Source organism: Castanea sativa, chromosome 5, assembly GCF_040712315.1.
Source record: "Castanea sativa cultivar Marrone di Chiusa Pesio chromosome 5, ASM4071231v1".
Lineage (NCBI taxonomy): Eukaryota > Viridiplantae > Streptophyta > Magnoliopsida > Fagales > Fagaceae > Castanea > Castanea sativa.
This window is the reverse complement of record NC_134017.1, coordinates 70,704,987-70,728,243: the sequence shown is the minus strand read 5'-3', so window position 1 is coordinate 70,728,243 and position 23,257 is coordinate 70,704,987. Positions and strand designations below refer to the sequence as shown.

General features: G+C 32.8%; 1 pseudogene; it reads right to left on the bottom strand.

Annotated features, from left to right (window-relative positions):
* Positions 1-2,141: 2,141 nt before the first annotated feature.
* The window catches only part of LOC142635708 (cysteine-rich receptor-like protein kinase 10), a 36,641-nt pseudogene continuing 15,525 nt past the window's right edge, over positions 2,142-23,257 (bottom strand).

The window sequence follows — 23,257 nt, the reverse complement described above, 5'->3', positions numbered from 1 at the left end:
TAGAAAAAAAAAATGATTATGAATAAAACATATATTTGCTTTGAATCTGCTATCACCCCATCAAGTGTTTTAGGGGGAAAAAAAATACAATGATAAAATGAAGGAAGCACACACATGACACATGCATATAGATGAGTAAGGAACTAACTTAGAATTAAAAATACCAATATTTTTTAAAAGGCTCTTAGCCTTTTATTTCTCTATTTGTCCTTAATTTTTACTTATTAGGAAATTTTTGTTTTCTTAAATAGACTTTTTTTTTTTAGATAGTTATAATTTGTTGGTAACTCCACAACTTGAAGTCTTTACCCACTCCTTGCCCTACCTAGATCCTCAAGCACAAGTGGAAGAGGAGGTGCCAATTAAGCTACAATGCTCTTGGCTCTTAAATAGACTTTTAGTTGCAAAAAACACCAAACACAATGGAATCATGGCCCTCCAAAAAAGTATCATCAGTGGCAGTGCTGCGTAATGGTTAGGGTGTATCTTTGAACACACTAACCTTTATATATATATATATATATATATATATATATATAAAAGTAAAACATTTGACTTTTTGTTAACAATTTCTTACCGCATCTTACTGCACCATATGACTATATAAATTTATACCGTGTATACATTTAAAAACACTGAACATTTGTGCCTTTTTCATTTTACCCGTTAAGTTTTAGTATCTACTCATCGTTTCACATAGGAAAAAAGCGAAACGTTTGACTTTTGTTGACCACTTCTTATTATGTCACCTGAGTATATAAATTTATGTCACATATAAATTGAAAAACTCTGAACAGATGTGTCTTTTTCATTTTACTCATTAAGTTTCTATATCTACTTGCCATTGGGAATTTAGATGTGTAATATAACGGAATAACAAAATGATCCAGTAGGAAAACAAAAATTTTGATTGGCTTTGAGGCACAATTGAATGTTATCTTTAGACAATATATGCCCTCACACGAGTTGTTAAGGGTTACTGTAAGTTTTAGATCTCTGGAAAACACAGTGTTTAACCTAATTTGTTAGTCAAGTTCTTACTTAGGTTAATTATTCAAATTTAGGTTAAACATTCATCACAAGAAAACATATACAAGGAAAATTAGAATAACACAAGATGTGATGACCTAGAAAAATTAGTGAAACAAACTAGTTTCAAGGTAAAAACCTGGGGGGAACGATCCCAAGAAAACAATCCACTATATTAAATTGAGATTTACAGTCAAGAATACCAATTTGTAGTAAATCTAACTACGGTTACAAAACTGAGCTTTGAACCCCTCAGACTTCTGTGATGTGGACTAGCTCCAACATGAACCTCCAATTCACATCATGACCTTTAGTACACTTGATAGCTAAAGCTTGCTACAACTTTTACTCCACCGGTACTAATAATATGCATATGATCTCTGGTAGGTGCTTGAAAGAGTTAGAAGATACAATAACCTCACATATCTCACAAGAGTAGTCCTCCAAGACTTGAAAAACGTGCTTTAAGGTTTCCCTTATATACCTGGTAGGTTTGGATTGGAACCCTAAAAGTTTCGCTAGCTAACGAGTCTCAAATTATAAGCTTCAATTCAACATGGATAAGCCTATGAGATCTATTTGCTCTTCTTCTGGGGGGTAACGGCAGTGAGTAATGGATTGAATCCAAATTCTGGACTGCCAAATTCATTCTGCAGGCCCACCTATGAGATATGAGTAGAAAATAATAGTGGCTCAAAATGTCCAAATCTCTTCTTTATTTTGTACAAATGTCCCTCAGTTCATCAACGGCCTACATATCAAATGCGCTATTGAGAAGCCCAGCCCACAAAGAAATCGACATCGAAGTAATAATAGTAGATGTCATTTTTCCTTTTAAGCTACAAAAGAATATTCAACACAAAAAATCACTTTTTTATTAATTACAATTGAAATTTCCTTTTTCAATTTGAAAATTGAAAAACATTTTTATACAAAATACATTATTATTTAATAACTTTGTAGTTTATACAGTACAATCATTTACTCAATTAGCTGGACCTTCCTTCCCAAATTCCAATACGTATCCTATCCTATTTTATAGAAATTAAGGGTACAACATTAAGTTCACCATCATGCAAAACCTAATGGCAATCTTGTACAGTTGTAAGCGTTCATTTTGGTACAATAGTAGAAATACTTAGCTCATTTACAGAGATTTCATCCATCGACATGAATTTAGCCACAAAAAATGCAGGGTGTTTTAGTTCAGGAAGAACTATTGATTCACTTCCCAGCATAACTACCACAGTCGACATGGTGGGTCTGTCTTGTGGATTTTCCTCAACACACAAAAGTCCGATATGTATGCACTTTACAATTTCTGATGTCGAACCTGATTCCATCAAGAAGTTGTCCACAAGCTGTAACACTTTATCTTCATTCCACAATTTCCATGCCTATGAATTTAGATTGCAAATGGAGTTATATTTCATATATGCTATCCCATTTCCATTTTTGTCTAGTTCTAATTCAAGCAAACAAAAGTTAACATACATATGCAAGGAGTATCTGCGAATGTTTAGTGAGGTAGAAGCCACTACTCTTTTTTTTGCTAATAATCTCAAGCAAGATTACACCAAAGCTGAAGACATCGGACTTAACAAAAAATAGCTCTTCCATTGCATATTCTGGAGCCATGTACCCACTTTTTGGATACAAACATTATAATAATAATAATAATAATAATAATAATAATAATAATAATAATAATAATAATAATAATAGTTATTATTATTTAAAAAACCAAGAAGAAGAGAAATAAAAGAAGAAATGGCTTACTATGTTCCTACAACTCTGTTGGTGTTAGCTATGTTTTGGTTTTCAGAAAAGATCCTCGTCATTCCAAAATCCGATATTTTGGCAACCATGTTATGGTCCAACAACACATTGCTAGACTTCAAGTTTCTGTGATTGATTTTAAGCCTAGGGTCCTCATGAAGATATAGAAGTCCTCTAGCAATCCCACTAATTATGTTATAGTAAATCTTCCAATCAAGTTGCGAGTACCTTTTTGAATCTAAAATTCAATATTAACATTAAGTTATGAAATAGTGTAAATGTGAATTGTAGAAATCTACGAGAAATCCAAAATACTATTAGACTTATAAAATAGAATGTAGGAAGAAACAAACCAAAAATAAAAATATCAAGGCTTTTGTTGGGCATGAACTTGTACACAAGTAAATTTTCCTCTCCCTCTATGCCACATCCCAATTGCCTCACAAGATTTTCGTGCTGAAGTTTTGCAATAAGTATGACCTCATTTTTGAATTCCTCTAAACCTTGCAATGACTTCGTTGAGAACCTTATAACTGCCACTTCCTTCCCTTCAGGTAGCACACCCTGAGTAAAATAACTTCCAAATAGACAAAGTTCAGGACCTAGTTATTAATTTGTATGGATTGTATTAGATTACCATTAATTTGGTGGCTTTGGTGTGCATGACAAAAATATTGTAAGCACACTTTGATTCACGTGTTTGGGACAACTTATTTGCATAGTCTTTAGCAAAATATATAGCTTTTGGTCACTTTTTTGTTAAATGCGTGATAAAATCTATAAAAGCTAGCTTATTTCTAAAAGACTAAAATTTAAATTATTTGCAAAAAAAAAAATTGAAACAAAAAGCAAAAAGAAAAAAAAAATGCTACCAAATGCTCTTAGGACATTATTTAATAATCCATTTAAAGAAAAATTTTATAGGGAAAGAAAAAAAAGCAATTAATTTTTTAACAACTTTTTTCATTTCCCATAAAAGTGATGTAAAAACTTTCCTAAAATGAATTGTTAACCAATGCCATAAGGGCATTCGTTAGCATGACCCAAAAAGAAATAAGCACATGCCAAACACTTTCGGAAACTCTTTTTCTACTCAGTTTTGGAGTTTAACATGACAAAGAGCCCTTCGGAATCACAAACAACATAACAAAGAGGGAAGCGCATTCCTGATTTTCTACGTTTACAAAACGTGGAAAAAAAAACATAATTAGCAATATCAACATTTATCCACCCGTGGATAAAATTTTCTCAATTAAAATTTTTATGGTGAGGAATAAAAAAAAAGGGAGCCACTTTATTTTTAACATTTATCTCAACAGTTATCACAACTGTTGAAATAAGTATACTCATTTCCTTTCTTTAGCTCCACAGTTGCATATAACTATAGAAAATTAATGTTTCTATCAACATTTTTAGTAAACATAGATAAGTTTTAACTTTTTTTATACTGGTAATATAATAGGCAAAAGTGCGCCATTGTTTTTAGCAAATTTGAGTCTTCTGAGTAGAACGATGATTAGCATTATGGCAAAAAGGAGGATAATAAAGATGATGGATTTGATGAGTATAAGAATGGAAGTGGAGGGGAAAATGCCATGGTGGTGGCTGTGGCTATGGATTTGGGAATGTAAGTGATGGTGCATTTGCATGTGGTTGTTTACAGTACTAAGACCAGGTGGGCTTGCTGGTGCGACCGTTTTGTTGACTTCAATGAGCACAAAGTGCAATGCAAGATACAAAAATGGCAAAGCCTTAGAGAGAGAGAGAGAGAGAGAGAGAGAGAGAGAGAGAGAGAGATGAGTTTTTCTAGAAGGTGGGTTTCAACTTTGTATTAGATGGATTCATAGATAATTTGATAATAGCTTCTATCACCAATAAGGTTGGACTAGAAACCGTGCCAATAAAATTGCTGCTTGTCTTTGTTATTATGCTATGATGTGTTCAATTTTTGTTCATCATTGCTGTTTATTTTATAGGCCTGATAAGATGCTTGATTCTCAATTGTTTCTTCTAATAGTGTACTGCATTTCTTGGAGGGTGGATCTTTATTGCCAAAGGCACTTGCAAAAAGGGTCTCAACTTTGTGTGGATCTTAATTTGATTTTTATTTTTTATCTATTTGGCTGTCAAGTGTCAGCATTAATATATCTCCCAATTTACAGTGTCCATGGGATTTGGTTGACTTGATAAACACATAGAAGTTGACTTATGAAAATTCATCCAAATCTAGTGCTTGTACCTTAAAAGTAGGGTCTTGAGAATAGTAGTTTGGATAGGCTTCAATTACAGGGGGTTATGCAAATGACTAAAACTTACTACCATTTTGAAATTCTGTTAGTCACCTAAAACTTGCTGCTAGTTGAAACCTCTAATAGCTAAAACTTATTATTTAAAGTGCAATAATCATATGCATAGTGCATTAAATATTTCATTGTGAAGAGTATAGCTGTATTTAAAGTATGCTAGACTAGAATTGGTTTGGAATATCTGGATTTTGACGGTTAGTTTCTTATGTTTTATTTGTTTTGTAGATCAATGAGGAGGCTCCTGAAAACAATCCAGCATACGCTACTATCTGTGTTGGCAACCTTTCCCATGAGGTAATAAAAAATGCATTTAATTTTGGTAAATTCTTAATTCTTGCACATAGCACGTTAATGCAGGACAGACTTCTTGTCTTTGTACACTATTTCCTAACTAATTTGTAATTGCTCCAAATATTGTAGGGACATTTTTTTTTTACTTAGAAAATCCCAAATATACATAGATGCTTGTTTACATACACATGAAATTTCAGATAGGCAAATGGTACTCTAGAAATAGTTTTAAAATTTAAGAAATTTCTATATTATTTTATTAAGATTAGGTTAAGTACCATGGTTAAAAGGGAATACAAATGGGTGGGGCCAATTTCTCCTCTCCCATTCCTATGTCACCCATGTCAGACCCCTTCCAATACTGTTCTGAACTTGTGTTTGGACAAACCTTCTTCCCCATCTCTACTTCACCTAAAATTTGACAGCTCCATCCTCATTTACCCCCAACCCATTCAGAAACTGCAGAGAATGATAGAAACACACTCTCACTTGTATGTCAGATGTTCTGCTTAATTCTATTTGATCTAGGATCTAGGTTCTACCACTTGTTCGTATTGGCAACAAATAAGATTTGAATGTTAGAAAAATTGAATTGTTTGTTAAGACTAATAATCTTATTGAGGTTAACAAAGAATAAATTTTTGGTGTATTTATTTCCATTAACACACACTTATAGTTACTACCTACTTTGTAGGCGTGGACTAATGGGAGGCTAAAGAGTATGGTACACAGAGCAGTGGTAAACAAAGAGAAGCACAGGCTCTTCAGAAAGCCAGGTGATGTTCTAGCAGCTGCAGAAAATTATATTGAAGAACATGGAACAAAGAGAAGCAAAGGCTCTTTAGAAAGCTAGGTGATGTTCTAGCCACAACAGAAAATTATATTGAAGAACATGGAACATGAGCATTTGAAATTCTTATAGCCACTAGCAAGGTATGATCAATAACCATGGTGTATTGTTCTTTTTGGTCATGTTCTATTTTAAATGTATAAATATTTTTTGGTAACTTACATTTTAAATAATTTATTAACTATGCTTGCTTTTTTGTATGAGTTTTGGCTACTGAATGCTTGTAAGCTAGGACAGATATTGAATGTTGATAAAAGGAAATAATTAAAGGAATTGATTTCGGTAAAATAAAAAGAAAGAGAAGAAAGACGCGTTAGGTTGGGCTTGTGGAGTGAACATAGTAAGCATTGCCATAAGAGATTTAAGCACTCACGTTCTGGTCTATGGGCTCATTGTTGGGTTGTACTTTCTTTGGGCTAGTTTCTTAGGTGATGGGCTTGTTAAAATAAATGGTCCATAGTTTAGTTAATAGGTCCACAGATTAGGCTTACCCATATGTTACATCACGTGCTCTTGCTTCATAATAATTAATTAAAGTTTCTCTAAAGTAAAGGTCTTATTTACTAGTTATTGTTCTGTTTCTTTTTTCTTTTCTTTTCTTTTATAATTATAGTGGTTTTGTATACAAAATCTAACTTTTTTCATATTCAATTTTCTTATTATAGGTAACTGGGGGTGGTGAGGAGCAGCTAGAAAATGTGGGACAAACTTAAGTTGTTTTTGTTCATACTGCTACATTTGCTTTGGCTAAAACACATGCAAATTGTGTGAATTTGAGGCAATATGTCCAGGATATTTTTTATTTTGTAAATTATATTATAGTAGTGAAATTTTGAAATTGGTCATTATTAATGTTTATATTTTGAATGTGGATATTAAATTTTGATCAATGTGAAGGAGCATATCCATTTTTTTTAATGAAAAATACTTATTTCAACGGTTACAAACTGTTGAAACTTATCTCAAGATGCCCTTTATCAATTGTTGAGTGCATGTTGTTAAAGGTGTAAAACTTTTTTCAACGGTTCCATAAGCCGTAAAAAATATTCTCGACACGGTTTTTAATAACGGTTCTCTACGGTTACTCCAACTGTCAAAAATACTTTTTTCAACGGTTTCAACCGTTGAAAATAGCCAAATTTCTTGTAGTGCGGAAAAATAAAGTTGAAACGGTGATTTTTTTACGAATGGGAAAAACCTCCAAGGCAGAAACCCCACAGGGTGATTTTAAGGTCACCACTCCTGAGAATCTACTATTATCAAAACAAGCGATTACAAGTAAAGGAATTCCAGTACGTTATACCAACCTACAGTTGAACCCTTACCTCAATACCCAATTGGACTTTTTTTGTAGTGACAATCTCTCCTTGTATTGCACGGCTCCCAGTATGTGACTAACCAAAAGATGCGCAGATCCTAGTACGCGACTTTATCACTAACTTGAGAAGGATGTTGGCTACAAAATTCTTCAGTTCATCACACAATGAAGATCACGAAGTTGATTGGTCACAAAACTCTACGGTGTACAAACACAGCAGCTTCTTCAAGATAAACTAGGGCAGACTAGGTTTCCAATTACACTTTTCTTCATTCTTGTGCAATTATGTTCTTGTGCAACTATGCTAACCTATGACGGCCCTTAAAATAATCCTTATATATATTTAAGGTTGTGAGGAAAGAAAGCCCAAACACATATTCACGGATTCGATGAAAATCAAAACTAAAAATCTGTTTTTCATAAACCTCGACAGATACCCTATCTTTCGAGTAGTTGTTGAGTCTCAGGCTAAAACAGCTTTTTAAATCTCGATAGATACTAGTTGTCGAGCTTTAATGAACAGCACTTCTTCACTTGATTCTTGGACAGATTTGCATGGCTTTAATACTTGAACTTGAAACCTTGTTTCTTGAAGCATTAAACACATCCTAAATCTATCCAAATACAAGTAAAGTGCATTTTGTCAAATGATTAGCCAATTACATAAAATGTTGACATATGTTCCTAACTTGAATCACATATATCCTAACAATCTCCCCATTAGGCAATCCGTGACAAAACCACAATAGACAAATGAACATATAAGAGAAGTCATAAATTACTCAACTCATACTCACTTGTTGAATACAATAAAATCTATCATAACACAAACTCTTGAAAAACTTTGCAAGAAGAGAGTTCATGGCAAGAAAGACTTTGACAACCTATATTTCTGAGGTACTTTAAACAAAACTTATCAAGGCATCTTAGTGTGAAACAGAAATAAAAGATCACATACAATATACAAGAATCATGTGCATAAAGAGAAAAAAGAAACAACACATGAAGAGATAGGTGAAAGAACTGTAATAACAACCTTAAATGTATATAAATGATCAACAAGTACAAGGTTTGCTATCACAAAGTGATTACAAGATCAAATGTACATGAACAATGTATCTAAAAGAGAAAGAAAAGAAAAAGATACATAAGTCCTCACTACACCCCTCAAAAATATAACACTCTCCCTAACAAAACTACTTCCCCTTTTTGTCATAAGTGACAATGGGTAAGTACATCAAGTAGTCTCATCATCATTGGGTGAGCTAGCACCATTGTCCTCATCAACATCATCACTATCGGAGCCATCATCACTCTCATCCTCTGAAGCCGGTGGAGATGGAGAGGAAGCAACAAAACCACCCATGACAGCCTGTCGTCGTGCGATACGACCAACACGGGTGTTCACCTGACACAACTCATCACTGAGAGTGTCTAGGCGAGCATCCATGCACACAAGTTGTGCCATAATGTTGATAATAACTTAATTTTTCATATTTATATTATTATTAGAAAAGCATTATCATACTTATTTTGAATTAATTCATGCATTTTAGAGTTGATTTTAGAATTGAATTTTAATGTGTGAATTTGTCTTTTGTAGGATAATGAAATTAAATAAGTGGATTTGTGAAAAGAAGAAAGCTAATGGATTTTAATTTTATAAGGGTCATGATGAAGACAAAGAAGGCCAACCCAATTAAATTCAAATCCAATTGGCGCAAGGAATCAAAGGAAATTTGCACCTAATCCAAGCCTAATTGGGATCAGGATTCCAGCTTGCACACTAGTTAGTATTTGGAGCACAACTTTCGGCTCAGATGTCCAATTGAGATGATTCAAGTTGGACTGGAATGCTAACTTAAAGCGCTACAACTTTTTAGTTTACCAAAAGTCCTAATTCTGAAGTTAAATGGGCCAAAAACGTTGGTTAAGTGAAGCCTAAAAACCTAGGATTTTCTCCAAAGAGAATTCAACTTGTAATAGGATTCCTTGACCTATTTAAAGTCTCTTTAGGGCAAAATTCAGAGGGGAGCTGCTGTAGAACATAATTTAGGTTTTCTTAAAGTTTCTTTACAGTTTTTAGAATTTTATTTGTGTTATGGCTTGCTAGAAGCCTTGCGAAGGCAAAGGGTGAAACCTAACCATTTATTGGTATGTTCTTAACAATTATTTATTGGTTTTAATGCTTATGTTTTTATGTTTTTGATTGTTTTACTCATCTAGAAAAGTGTTTAGTTATGTATAATCCTTTGATTTATTGTAGACTCTAGGCACGTCAAATGCTTAGTATTCCCTGCGAACTAATTCACTAGTTTTGTTTTGCCTAAAATCAGGGATGGACCTACAGCAGGGCAGGGGAGGGCCATTCCCCCCCCCCCCCCCCCCCAAAAAAACTTATATATATACATATATAGGTTGAAATTTTAAATTTTTTTCCTAATAGCCCCCCCCGCCCAATTAAAAAAAAATGGTATACTCGAAATATGCAATCTGAAAAAATAACCCACAAACTTTCATTCAAAAAAAAAACCAACAAACCAAAAACTACAAAATAAAAAATAAATATAGACTGAAAACCTAAATAATTCTCAAATTTTTACCCTAACCTCACTCTTCCTCCCCTCAACCTCATCAACGCCTCCAATCTTCATCACTGCTACTGCTGTTTTGCTCTTCCTCAGATCAGATTTGGACTGTTGCTGCTCCTGCTCCTCAGAATTGGATTGTTGCTACTGTTGCTCCTTCTCAGATCCTTTGCTATATTGCTCTGTCTTAGCCGGTTAGCCCTCTGCCCTCTGAGATTTTTTATGAACTGTGGTGTTTCATGTTTGACTGCTATGTTGTGGCTTTTGTGTGGACAGGGGACCGGTTTCAGTGTTTGTGTGTAACTTTTTTTTTTTGGTTTTACTCTTATCTATAAAGAAATAAAGGGGGACCACTAGGAGTCTAGGACAAGGACGTGACTTTTGTGAAACTAGTGTTTAAGTCATTAGTGAGATCAATTGACCAGTGTCTTTGGTGGATTGTTTTGGTTTTATCAAAAATTTTGTCATTGTGATTTTGTGTGATGTGACTAATATTAATAACATATATGAACTTGTGAATCTTGTCTTTGTCACTTTGTGTGATATAGCTAATATTAGTAATATATATATAAACTTGTGCTTGTCTATTTGTTATTATTTTGGTTTTAGATTTTTTTGTTGTTGAGAAATTCCTTTTTTTTTTTAGTTGATGTATAGAACTACGAAATATGAAAATAATGAAACTTTTTTTTTTTTTTTTAATTTGTAGATCATGAGTAAGTCCACTACAATATTAAATTTTTTCAAAAGAAAAAGTCTAAATAATTATGAAGTCATAGCTAATGATTTCTAATGGACTTTATGATTTTGTACATTGAGAAGGAGATTGCTGCAAAATTTGGTACAAAATCAATCAGATGACTTTCGAGACTTAAAAGAGCGTCGAGTTCCATTTTAATAAATGTGTTGAAATATTTAAGAAACACTTATTTTATATGTAGCATTTTGTTGAATATGAAATAGATGTTAGTTTTTATTTTCATAAAAAAAAAAAAAAATTGTTTTAAGCTTTGCCCTCCCCCCCCCCCCCAAGTTTAAATCCTGGTTCCGTTCCTGCCTAAAATCAATCAATTGCATGAAACTACCTTAGACAATTAATTATTGAGTTTTTATTGTTAAATCATCCGACTAAGATCATCCTTCGTATGAATTTTAGTTGAGTTATAAAATAAATATTTGTTAAGGCTACCAATAGATGTGTTGTGTGTAGATTCCTAAACCTTGGCACTTTAATATATTGTTATTTTTTCTCAATTTAAATTACCTTTACTAAACTATCAAAAATATCTTTAGTTAAACTTTATTATTTTAGTTTCATTCTATTGTGGTTTGCTAATCAATTCCTTTTTTCCTGTGGATTCGACCTTGGACTTTCCGAGTTATTACTTCACGACAATCCTGCACTTGGGAACATTATTTAAGTCACAGCAGATGTCCTCAAGAGTCACCCCACCCATGGAAGAAGAAGAGGGAGTGGATGTGGATGGAGTAGTAGAAGCTAGAGGAATTGCCGTCCTGGGTTGCCTTAATCATAGCAATGCCTCACTCCGTTTAACGGTAGCGGCATTTATGACACACATGACTGAGAAGTGGTCCGACTCAGGATAGGAGACTGAAAAATGGCGAATGATTCGTGTGATATCTGAAGGGAAGATGAGCTTATCACAAGTCATCGCATCCCTATATACATCTATGAGGGATATAGTGAAATGAGAGGAGAAGTCTATAGTAAGATGCTCTAGAAGAGAAAGAAAAAATCGAGCACGGGGCTCTGTGATGGAGTTATAGTGAGACAATGGATGTAGAACAAAAGTCATTACCATGTTAATGAACCTCGAACCTTTAGCAAAGGCCGAGCAAGGAGTGAACTGACGATCACCCCAATCAGAAGGTCACTCACAGAAAGACGACATGAGCTCTTCTTTGGGCACTGTCCTCAGAGGATCACAGATAGGGTAGTTAGGATGCGCTACCCTTGGGACATGGAGCATCTCGGATACAATATCCGAAGTGGCTACGATGCACATACCTCGAACGTGAGTAACAAAAAAGAGGTATTGAATATTCAAATTCATGCATGTTGGAGTAGAACTCCTGAATGACCATGGATGGAGAAGTGACTGAGACGTCACACAGTGACTTCCAACTCTTACTGTGAATGACAGTGGGTAGGTCAGTATCGGAGAAGTTTGATAAAATGACTTGGCGTTCCGAATGAATGCCTCGCCTAAAAAAGTTCTCCCAAAAGTCTTTGCGGGCTTTATCATCAACGAACCGAATGTGGGAAGGGGTAGATTCAAAAAAGGATGCCCTGGAACGAAAAGGGTTCCGAGATGGAGTACATTTTCGTTTAGGTGCCATAGAGCAACTAATCGAAAGAAGGAGAAAGAGAGAAAAAGAGAGACACACAGAATAGCACCAACACAATCTATATGTAAGAATATAAAGAATTGAAGGTACGTATGCATGAAAATGCATGAGCATGTGATATGCAATTGTAAAGACATCATGGGCTCAGCCCAATCCAAACCTACTAGCATACAACATTGCAACAAGGTGAAACACACATCTAAAATGCATGAATCATTGTTATAATGCATATGTGATGCAATGCATACTGATACAAGATCAATTAAACAAAACCCATCCCAAAATTTTATCAAAAACCTCAACAATTTTGAAAAATCCCAAAGATTTCACAAACCACAACAGTTAGGTCAAAAGATATGAAATGCATGATTAATGAGTGAGAAAACATCATACCAGAGAAGAAAGAAGATCTTGAAATTGAAAAGTGAGTGGGGAAGAGGTTTAGAGTGAGTGAGAGAGGTTTTGAGAGGTGAAGAGACTGATTCTGTCGAGGGAGATAGGGGAGAAATGAGCAGAAATCGTGCTTATCCTATTTATAGGAAGCTCATAATTCTCAATGGATCGAGAGCTATTAAGAGCTGTCAAGAATTAAGATAGTGAGAAATAGCTATTGAGGTAGCTATCGAGGAGCTGTCCCAAGATTTTTAGGGCAAAGAGGCTCGATGGATCGAGGAGCTATCGAGAAGCTATTGTACGTTTTAAGACCCCTTAAAACATAAGTTGTGTAACCTAGTTATTTACTCAAGTGATTAACTTAGGTATATTATTCAGATCTAGGTTAAAACAATAACAATCATATCATGTAATGCAGTGTGGAAAAATGAAGAACACACGATATGATAACCTGGGAAAACCAAACCGGTAAAAAACTTAAGGAGGATTTAACCTTGCTATCCTCAAGGTAAAACAAGATCCACTATGAAAGAATTGAAGTTTTACAATACCGACTTAGACCACTAACATCTTATTGCTACCTCGAGTAGAAAACTTACTACCACTACCACGACCACGTGACAGCTCCGAGTCCACGGACGACTTCTTTCTCAGATCCACAACATCCACAAGTATACCACTTGTATTTCTTTAAGTTCTTTATTTAGCAACTAAAATGATCAAGCTCTTGACATCAATCTTGATCTTGATAACCCTAAGTATGTCTAAAGGCAAACACCTCTAGATCTCACAAGAGATTCACACACACAGCATGAACAATAACCTTAAAGAGCTTTTGGGTACAAAACCCTAGATCTACAAAAGAGGCACACTCTTCTCTCTCTAAAAAAAAACATTTAAAAATGTGTTTAGGCTTTCCTTTATATATTAGAAGAAGTAGATCTGAAACCCTGATCCTTAATGGGCTTGAACTGCTGTTTGGGTCGACTTGATCGATCGAGTCTATTCTTCAATTGATCAAGCCTTGCGAAAATAGAACAATAATTTCCTGCAATGATTTCAAACTTACATTAAACCAAACTTTGAGTAAGTCTAAACCTAGACTAAATGTTTTAATCATGTTTTGCCAACATAATACATATTGAAGTTCTAAAACATTAAGATCCTAAATCCTTAGAACCTAACAAACTCGCCCTTAGGCAATCTGTGACACAACACAAAATAAACAAAATGCTCAAAGTTACAAAACAGCCCATTATAAAATTAAAAAGCCCTAAACACAATTCAACCCAACTACCATCTATCAGTTTCCAGTGTAGACAACAGCCATGACTGAATTAACCTGTATATTTCTAAAACACTTCAACAAACACATAAACGCATGTGTGGAAAATACAAGTAAACCAAAATAAAACACAATATAAAAACAAAAGTAAACTAACTCTCCCCCTAAGTTAGATACATCAAAATTTTTTATATGTCTCCTCCTTTCAAAAACAATTTCATCTCCCCCTAAACAAAACATTTTAAAAACCTTTTCCAAATTCATCTATTTCTCCCCCTTTTTGTGATGTATTGACAAAAACCAACCCAATCAAAGAGTAAATAGAAAACATACGCAACAAAGGATAAGAGGAAATAGAAAATCAAGGAGACAACTCCCCCTAATAACAACAAAGTTTAAAAACAAGCTTATCCCCCTATAAAAATAAGAAAAACAAAACAAGTTTTGGGAAAAACAGCTTTGGGGAAAATATTGGTGGTACTGAAAATAAAAAGACACAAACCAAACTCAAAAACAATTAAGTTGAGGATACACATGAAGAAAAACATTCTCTCTTTCAATAAATGCAAACTTGACAGTATGTGAGCCATAAACAGTTGCATGAGTAGAGAAAATATTTTCATATTGATTATCCATTATATCTCTTACGAAAAATATTTTCTTCAGTTCACGCATAAAAAATAGCATATACTAAAAGTACATAACTCAAAAATTAATCAATCAATTTTTAAATCAAGTTGAGTACCCAATTTAGCGAAGTGTATGCATGTTATGTGTGAAAACAATGAGAGATATGACTGCAAAACTGTAAGATGGATACAAAAAAAAAATGCTATGCATGTGAATCCTAAACATAAATGATGCATGAAAAAATTTGGTCAAAAACTTAGAAACTGAAAAATTTTCAGTTTCAATCGGTCGAGCATCGATCGAATACCAATCGAGCTAGGCAGATTAAAACCAAAATTTTTAACGCATTTTCGATCGATCGAGAAACAGCTTCGATCGATCGAGAAATAGGAAAACTAAAATTTTTGAAAAATAGAACAATTTTATGTAGTAACTCCTCAAAGCACAATATTTCATGAATGAAATGCATAAGTATGAGATTCAAAGTTTTTCAAAAACACTTGTATTCAACCCATATTTTCCAAAAACAAGTTTTCTAATCAATTTGTCCTCAAACACTCAAACACTAAACACATTTTGCATTAAAATCAAGGAAGATATAATCTTGGATGGCCACAACAAGATCACACACAACAACATGTTCCAAGTTTAGCAAAGAGTAACTTGTGAAGTGTGTGCAACTAACAAAAACTTGAGATACATGTGAGGTGATAAGTAGATAATAATCAATCACAATTTCTACAAAATTCATCACATAAGTTTGAAAGTGACTATCACCTAAAGAGTTACATCATATAACTCTCACATCTCCTAGAATAAAAGCTTGCAATCATGTAAGTTTCTTGAATTGCCTCATAATGTACACACCAATTTTATTTGATTTGAAACTTATTAAAACTAGCTTTTTAACCCGCACTATGTGCGGGAACCTTTTATTTACATTTATTAGAAAAGAATTTTTTTAACAATATTTAAATAAACTTTTACCACATCCTAAACACCCAACACATATCTCCATTTACAAATCTACTTACAAACACCATAGGCAGATACCAAAAACTAATTTAATTTAAACCCATTCAAACCAAATCTAACTCAAATGTTTGAACCTAAAACAATCCAACCAAGTGCATTTGAAGATGCTGATTCAGCATCAGTAACTTTTTTTTTTCTTTTGAATTCCAATGTGCCTCTACATTGCTTTTTGTGTGGTTATGTGCTCAATGGTCATTTCATATCTCGGTTGTTCTTTTTGTTCCTGCTCCCTTCCAATTGGTCAAATATCATTTCCCTTTTTTATTTTCCGCCTATCATGTCCCTTTTGTGAGGAATAAATATAGACCTTTGTAGATTCCATTTAACTCCAACATTTATATACTGCACAAAGTAAATGTATCTTAGAAGCTTGATAAGAAACTATAATAAAATAAAATAAAATCATAAATTCATATAAACCACAAAGTTTGATCATAATCTTTGTTTTGTTTAAGCCACCTGAGGACATAAACTTTCTCAACCTCATTAATTTTAGACACATATTCTCCATACTCTATCCATTCAATAGATGGTTAATTCAATTTCACAACTCTTACTAAACCATACTAACTAACAAAGAAAAAAAAAAATCCTATTGAAGTCTAAACTTATATGCATTTTTTTAATGCATAACATACATACCAACCAAAATATATTCAAAACATATTGTTTATAGACCAAATTATTAGATGTATGTTAATGGACAAAGAAAATGCTAATTTTGAGATTTTCTTGAAAAATTATATATGAGCACTTTTAGTTTCTATTCAAATGCAAGTTCAGTTACAATAATGATTCTTAATTCTTTACTATAAGTGGCTAAAGTAATATTCTACCAACATTAAGAAGAGATATTGAAGAAAGAATCTTGTTCTCAATCCGCTAACATCTATCTAATCTTTCTTTAAAACAAAAAAGAGGGTTGAGAAGGCAAAGCATGGAACTAAGCAACAGACTGAAGAGAGTATACATCTCAACCATCCCACTGCGGTTAGGAAACTATTACCATATTAAAAGATCCAATTCAATATTAAGGCTTAGAAATGTTTATATGGAATTTATAGATGTATTACAGAGGTTAAGACTTAAGTTTACTATTAAAATATTTCATATTTTCAATCAAATTTTAAGAGTAGAGTTTCTTCTCTATAACAGATCCAATTCAATATTAAAAGGCGAAAATAATTTTTTACAACAGAGAACGTGTGTAAAGGAATTACATATAACATAAGCAAATTGAAGATGACATGAGAAATTGTACATATTTAAGACCTATGTGTAGCATCTGCCATAAAACAATTAATTTATTCTATTGGTATCCTATATAACCCCTTGAGAGATCAAGGTGACAAATGAGAGATCTCCAGTTACCCTTAAATCATGAGAAAGCAAACAAACAATAGTAACAATTACATAGCTTTGAAAAAAAAAATTGTAGATTTTACTATGAATTATTTGCATGTAAGCCTCCTTAAAATAAAACTTTGGTGTGGTTTTGATTATTAAAGATTTGCCTTTTGAGTGATGGAGCAAATCTTCATCTTACTCTGAATGAGAAGGAAAATTCAAAATCAAGGTGGCCCAAATATGTAAAATTGGTTCTAGATACCTAAAACCAATTTATGCCAAGCCAGCTAACCTAAACAAAACTTCTAACCAAAATTCCTTAATCAAAACTAAATCTAATCCATCTATTTAAACTAATTAAACGAAACCATTCCTAACCCAAAAACCTAAATCATAACCAATCAACCAAAATACCCAAATCTAACTCATAAATAATGGCCAAATGATTCTAAAAGAAATTTCACTGAATATGACCCATACCCATTCTTTGAATTTATCATCCTATTCTTTCATTCTTCAACATAATTAAAAAATTAAAGAATTGAAAAGCCTTCCCTCCACAGAGATTCACATTACTACTTATATAGATTAAGGGGAAATTCCTAATTTACTTTTTCATTCCCACTTGATTTGTATTGCTTATAACTTTGTCTAGAATAATCTCCTGCTCTATTTCAATATTCAAAGTGCCCGAAAGAGACTAAGACTCACTTAAGTTCTTTAAATCCGCTCCTCTGTTTTAACCCAACAACAATAGATAGATAAATATAAAAAATTAACACAAATAACTAAACTAAAATCACTTTTACTCAAATACCTTAATCAAAACCAAATATAACCTAAAGACCTAAACTAAAACCAATCCAAACAAATATAAAAAAACTTGATCATATTTAATGCACAAACTAAAAAGCTAAGAGAAAAACATAACTTAAAGACCTAAATCGAAACTACCCAAACAAATATCAAATTCTGATCTCATTTAATGGTCAAACTTAAAAGCAAAGAGAAAAAATTACTGGTAGCAGTTCTAGCATGATAGTGGCAAGAGGCTTGACGTTAGTGTGAAGACAGCCAAATACTGACTCTATTCTCTATTTATTTATTCAGTAATCAGGCAGTAACAAATGAAATAGAAATTCATTTAAAAATAAATGCAACATAAGATAAATGAAGCAATTCTGGCCTTTCAAATTAATTCAGTAACTCATGTTGAAGTATAATAAATGGTCTTATCAGTGAGAGAGCCCTTTGTAGCATTAAATAGTTGGAAATGAGAAGTTAAAGACATTACATAAACTGAAAAAAGACTATGTAATTTGTTTCTTCAATAGCAAACTACTAAGTCCATTTTTATATGCATTTTAATTTAGTAATTCGTAACAATACTATAACATTTTAGTAAAGTTGATGCTCTTCTTCTTCATTTAATATTCATAACAGAAATAACCATGACAGGGCATGAAATTTTCTTTTTTTTAAAAGCCCTATAAAAAAAAAATTCTTCGCTAATTGAATCACATTAAAAGTTTTTTTTTTAACGATCTTCATTAAAATCTATTAATGATTTTTTTTTTCACTTTTCATTACTAAATTTTGAATCAAATTGTAAAGTAATAGCATATTCTACTGCAATAATGTTATTATAACCACTTAATACGTTTCACCTAGATTAACTACTATTTACTAAAGTGTCAAAATGCCAAAAAAGGCTTTACCCTGATTTTTGATTGTGAGAAATACTATTTTAAAAGATGACGTTTTCCGTTATTATTCTGTTTGAAAGTTAGTTTGAGGAGATAATTTTTCAAAAATAGTATCACACTGAGAGTTTAAACATCCTAAATGTTAGGACATATGTGATTCAATGTTTAGGAACATATGTCAATATTTAGGAACATATGTCAATATTTATGTATTTGGCTAATCATTTGACAAAACGCACTTTACTTGTATTTGGATAAATCTAGGATGTGTTTAATGCTCCAAGAAACCTTGTTTCAAGTTCAAGTGTTAAAGTCATGCAAGTTTGTCCAAAAATCAAGTCAGAAAGTGCTGGATTTTAAAGCTCGATAGTTGCTCAACACCTCTCAACAGCTAGGCTATCTATTGAGCTCTTTAGTTGCTTTTTATCGCAATCACGACACCTCTCGATAGCTAGGTCAATCGATTGAGAAATTTTCTGGATACTCGATAGCTCTTGATAGCTCACAAGTGAAGAAGTGTTGAGATTCATTAAATCTCGATAGCGCCTCGATAGCTCTCGTTACCTCTCGATAGCTCGCAACAGGTACGAAATTCAGTTTTTCAAATTTGATTTTCGGCCGATGCTTATGTATTTGTGTAGGGTTTCTTTTCTCACAACCCTAGACATATATAAGGCTTATTTTAAAGGTCGTCACATATGAGAATACAAGGAGAACACATGAAAAAGGTGACCAAAGCCTTATTCTCTTTGAAAGAAGCTACTGCGTCTTTACACCTTAGGGTTTTGTAACCAAGTGCTTCTTGATTTCATTGTTGATGAAGTGAATAACTTTGCAGCCAACATTTTTCTTCCTCAAGTTGGTGAGTGAGTCACATACTGGGATTCGTGCATCAAAGGGTGGCGTTCATATATTGAAGAGTTCAAAGGTTTTAAAGTGGTAGAAGGTTTCTGTTATAAGTTCATCTACAAGGATTGTAGAGTCTAGGGACAAAGGTTTTGTACTAGATCTGAAACTTCTCTTCACTACAGTGAATTGCTTTTCGGGAAGGTTTCCCCTCAGGTTTTTTACTGTGAAACTAGTTTGTTTCATTGGTTTTCCTAGGTCATCATATCTTGTCTTATTTATATTTCCATTGCATTATTTGTGATATGATATTGATATTTGTTTGTTTTAACAAGTTTTATTCATAATAAATATAATTAACAACTTGGGTTTAAAACTTGTTAATTCTATCAATCGGGGTCTAAATTTCCCAACACTAGAAAATAATTTCAAATTTACACCACAAATATTCACCCTGCAGTTTGAAATCATTTCAAAAACATCAAACAAAATATTTCCTAGAACTAATTTAAAATAGATAAAAACTGGATAGAACATTGTTAACAATTAGTCATATGCAATAGAAAATTTTAAGAACTTAACACAATTAATTTTTCCTATAATTTTAACCCAACATGAGATCAATACATGCATAAAAAGGAAATAACAATTACTAAGTTGCAACTGAAACTAATTAACTCCTAATCTATCACATTCACTCTCTATAATACGTTGAGCACATGCCTAATTAGCCAGGTCATCTATAACACAATGTGACCTGCCAATAACTACCAAAACATCTTAATTGCATGTAAGTGAGCTTCTAAATTTGTGACCAAGAATTAAAAGCACAACTCTATACCATTCTCTTCTATAACTGCTGCTACTTTGTTCTTGCTTTTCCCATATTTTATAGCAATGATAAGTGATAACATCTTATATCCAACCTGACAGGGACATGGTTTATCTGGTCACTAGGTTGCCACTTATAAAATGTAAAATTTATAGCAGGTGGCCAAGCACTTTGCTGAGCTGCTTTATGATATTAAAACATTTCAAATATTTGGAAAGGAGTTAACCACTCAACACAATAACTTAGGTTCAAGTACGAACACAAGCAATCGCAGCTATTCTAAATTTTCCACATTGTTTAAATGGGGGCAATCTTGATTGGATAACACTTAATTGTGAGCAAAGATAGAGAAAAAAGAAAACTACTCCTCAAAGTTCTTCAAACAAAAACATGCATTGATATGTCCAAATGTACATGAAATTCAACAATTATTAGATCATGAGTATTATTACATACCACCTTTACCTGAGAGACTTGCAAAATTGCAAACCTGCATGCCTAAGCGATTAAGATGCCCCTATAAGAAGAGAAGATTAACAATTAGTCACAATTGAAGTAAAGTTAAATAATAAATGGAAAAGGAAAAGCTAGCCCAAAATACAAATTTGATAAATAATAAATGGCAGAAGGATAAGGGAAATGAAAAATAAAAATGTTTTATGTTCAAAGTAGAAAAACAATTTTAAAATAGCTCTAAATCCTAATCACAACACTTTAACTCCAAAAACTCCCAAAAGATCAAAGCAGATTTCACAAAACTTCAGGACATATATCACCTGCAAAATTAATCTTATAAACTATATAGCAAATGAGATTCTAATGCTGAAACAGGGTGCTACTGCTTCTATTTCTAACATTTTAATTCCTTGTTTTCTCCAGTAGAGAACAGGGTTACTATAAGTCTATAAATGAATCTAGTAAGTAGTGTAATGAAGGATCATACTTTAGAGATAGACGATGGCCATGAGTCTCTCTTAAAATGGATGGGCAGATTATAATAACTTTTTCATGAATCATGATACCATTGAGAAAGTATAAAATAGGGGCCAAAAACACCCTTTCACAAACCTTTTCTTTTAAATGGATAGGTAATAGGTCATACATACAAAACCAATGGATTTGTGGCAAACTATGATGAAATAAAGCTTCAACACCCCAAGATTTATAAAATACTAAGTTCAAAAAGTAAATTCCCACAGCCATGAACTATATATTATTCTAAAGATCTATAATGGCACATTGTCTCTATTTAATGGCGCTAATCTTGGCTTTGCATGCTAACCCACCATTCAACTAGCCCATAAAAACAACTATTGTACAAAACTCACAACCCAAATTCAATACCAAGGCTTAAAAAGATAATTTTTTTTTAAAGACCCAAATGTAATTAGAACAACTGATGATTTTTGAATGTTCCTTAAATCCTAAATTAGACCTTTTTTTGTGCAGTTATGCCAACAATCCAAGTCTTGCAGCAATTGAGTTAATGAACGAACATAATGCACCAGGAGTCACTTTAATCAACCTTAAAAACTATTATAAATCTGGGTATGATGCTGTGAGAAAGTACACACCAAGTGCTTATGTGATCCTCTCAAACTAGTTGGGGAATGCTAATCCAAAGGAGAAATGGCCCCCTTAGTTTTGTAAACCAATCTTATGCAATAGTGGCAACCACTGTTGTTGTTTGGTATAAATCTTTCCTATTTGGACAGAACCTAAGACCAAGACCACTTTTAAATTAGACCCAAATTCACTGAACTCACAATTCATTCTCAATGATAAATTTCAAATTTGCAGAGAATATCCCAAACTCTAATCTCAATGCACAAACCCACCATGAAATTAACATTAAAAAATCAAACCTTCTTCTCAATATCCCTTAAGCTTTCAAATACAAAATCTCAAAGACCATTGTGATTCAATTCATCTCCTTTCTACAATATAAACCTATCTTATTTGCAAAACCTAAAATTGTCTTCAATAGTTAAATACCAAAACATTAAGACCAAGTCCAAGTTCAATACCAATACCACCAACAATAGTCTACTAAATCAGTAAAAATATCTAACATTTGATCTCATATTTACAGATCCACCTCTAAATCAAACCCAAACCCACAATTCAAAAGAAACCAATAACAAACTCTAATCTCAAATACAAACCCACCACAAAATGAATCATAAAATTCAAACCCGAAGATCAGTTTTCCCTAAAAGTTCAAATACACAATCTCAAAGTTTGTTGTGGTTCCATCTTGGTTAAAATTTGAACCTATAAATCCTAAATGGAAACCAAAAAGAATTAGAATTTAAAATTTCTTGTGAATTTCTAATTTTTATTTAGTAGAGAAACTATACCCTAAAATCAAGTTTCTAAGTGATAGCCACATGAACCCAGATAAGAATTCACAAAATTCAATCCAAAAAAAAAAAACCTAACAAAAGTATCATTAACAATACCCAAAAAAAATATTAGCAAAAACCTAACAAAAGTAGCACTAACAATACCCAACAATAGTATTAGCAAAAGAAACTGAATAGAAAATATTAGCAAAAGAAACTTAAAAGAAAATATTATTGACACAACAACACTTATTTAGTCTAGGAATCAACAAAAAGAAGCAAAGCCAACAAACATTAATAAAACAAA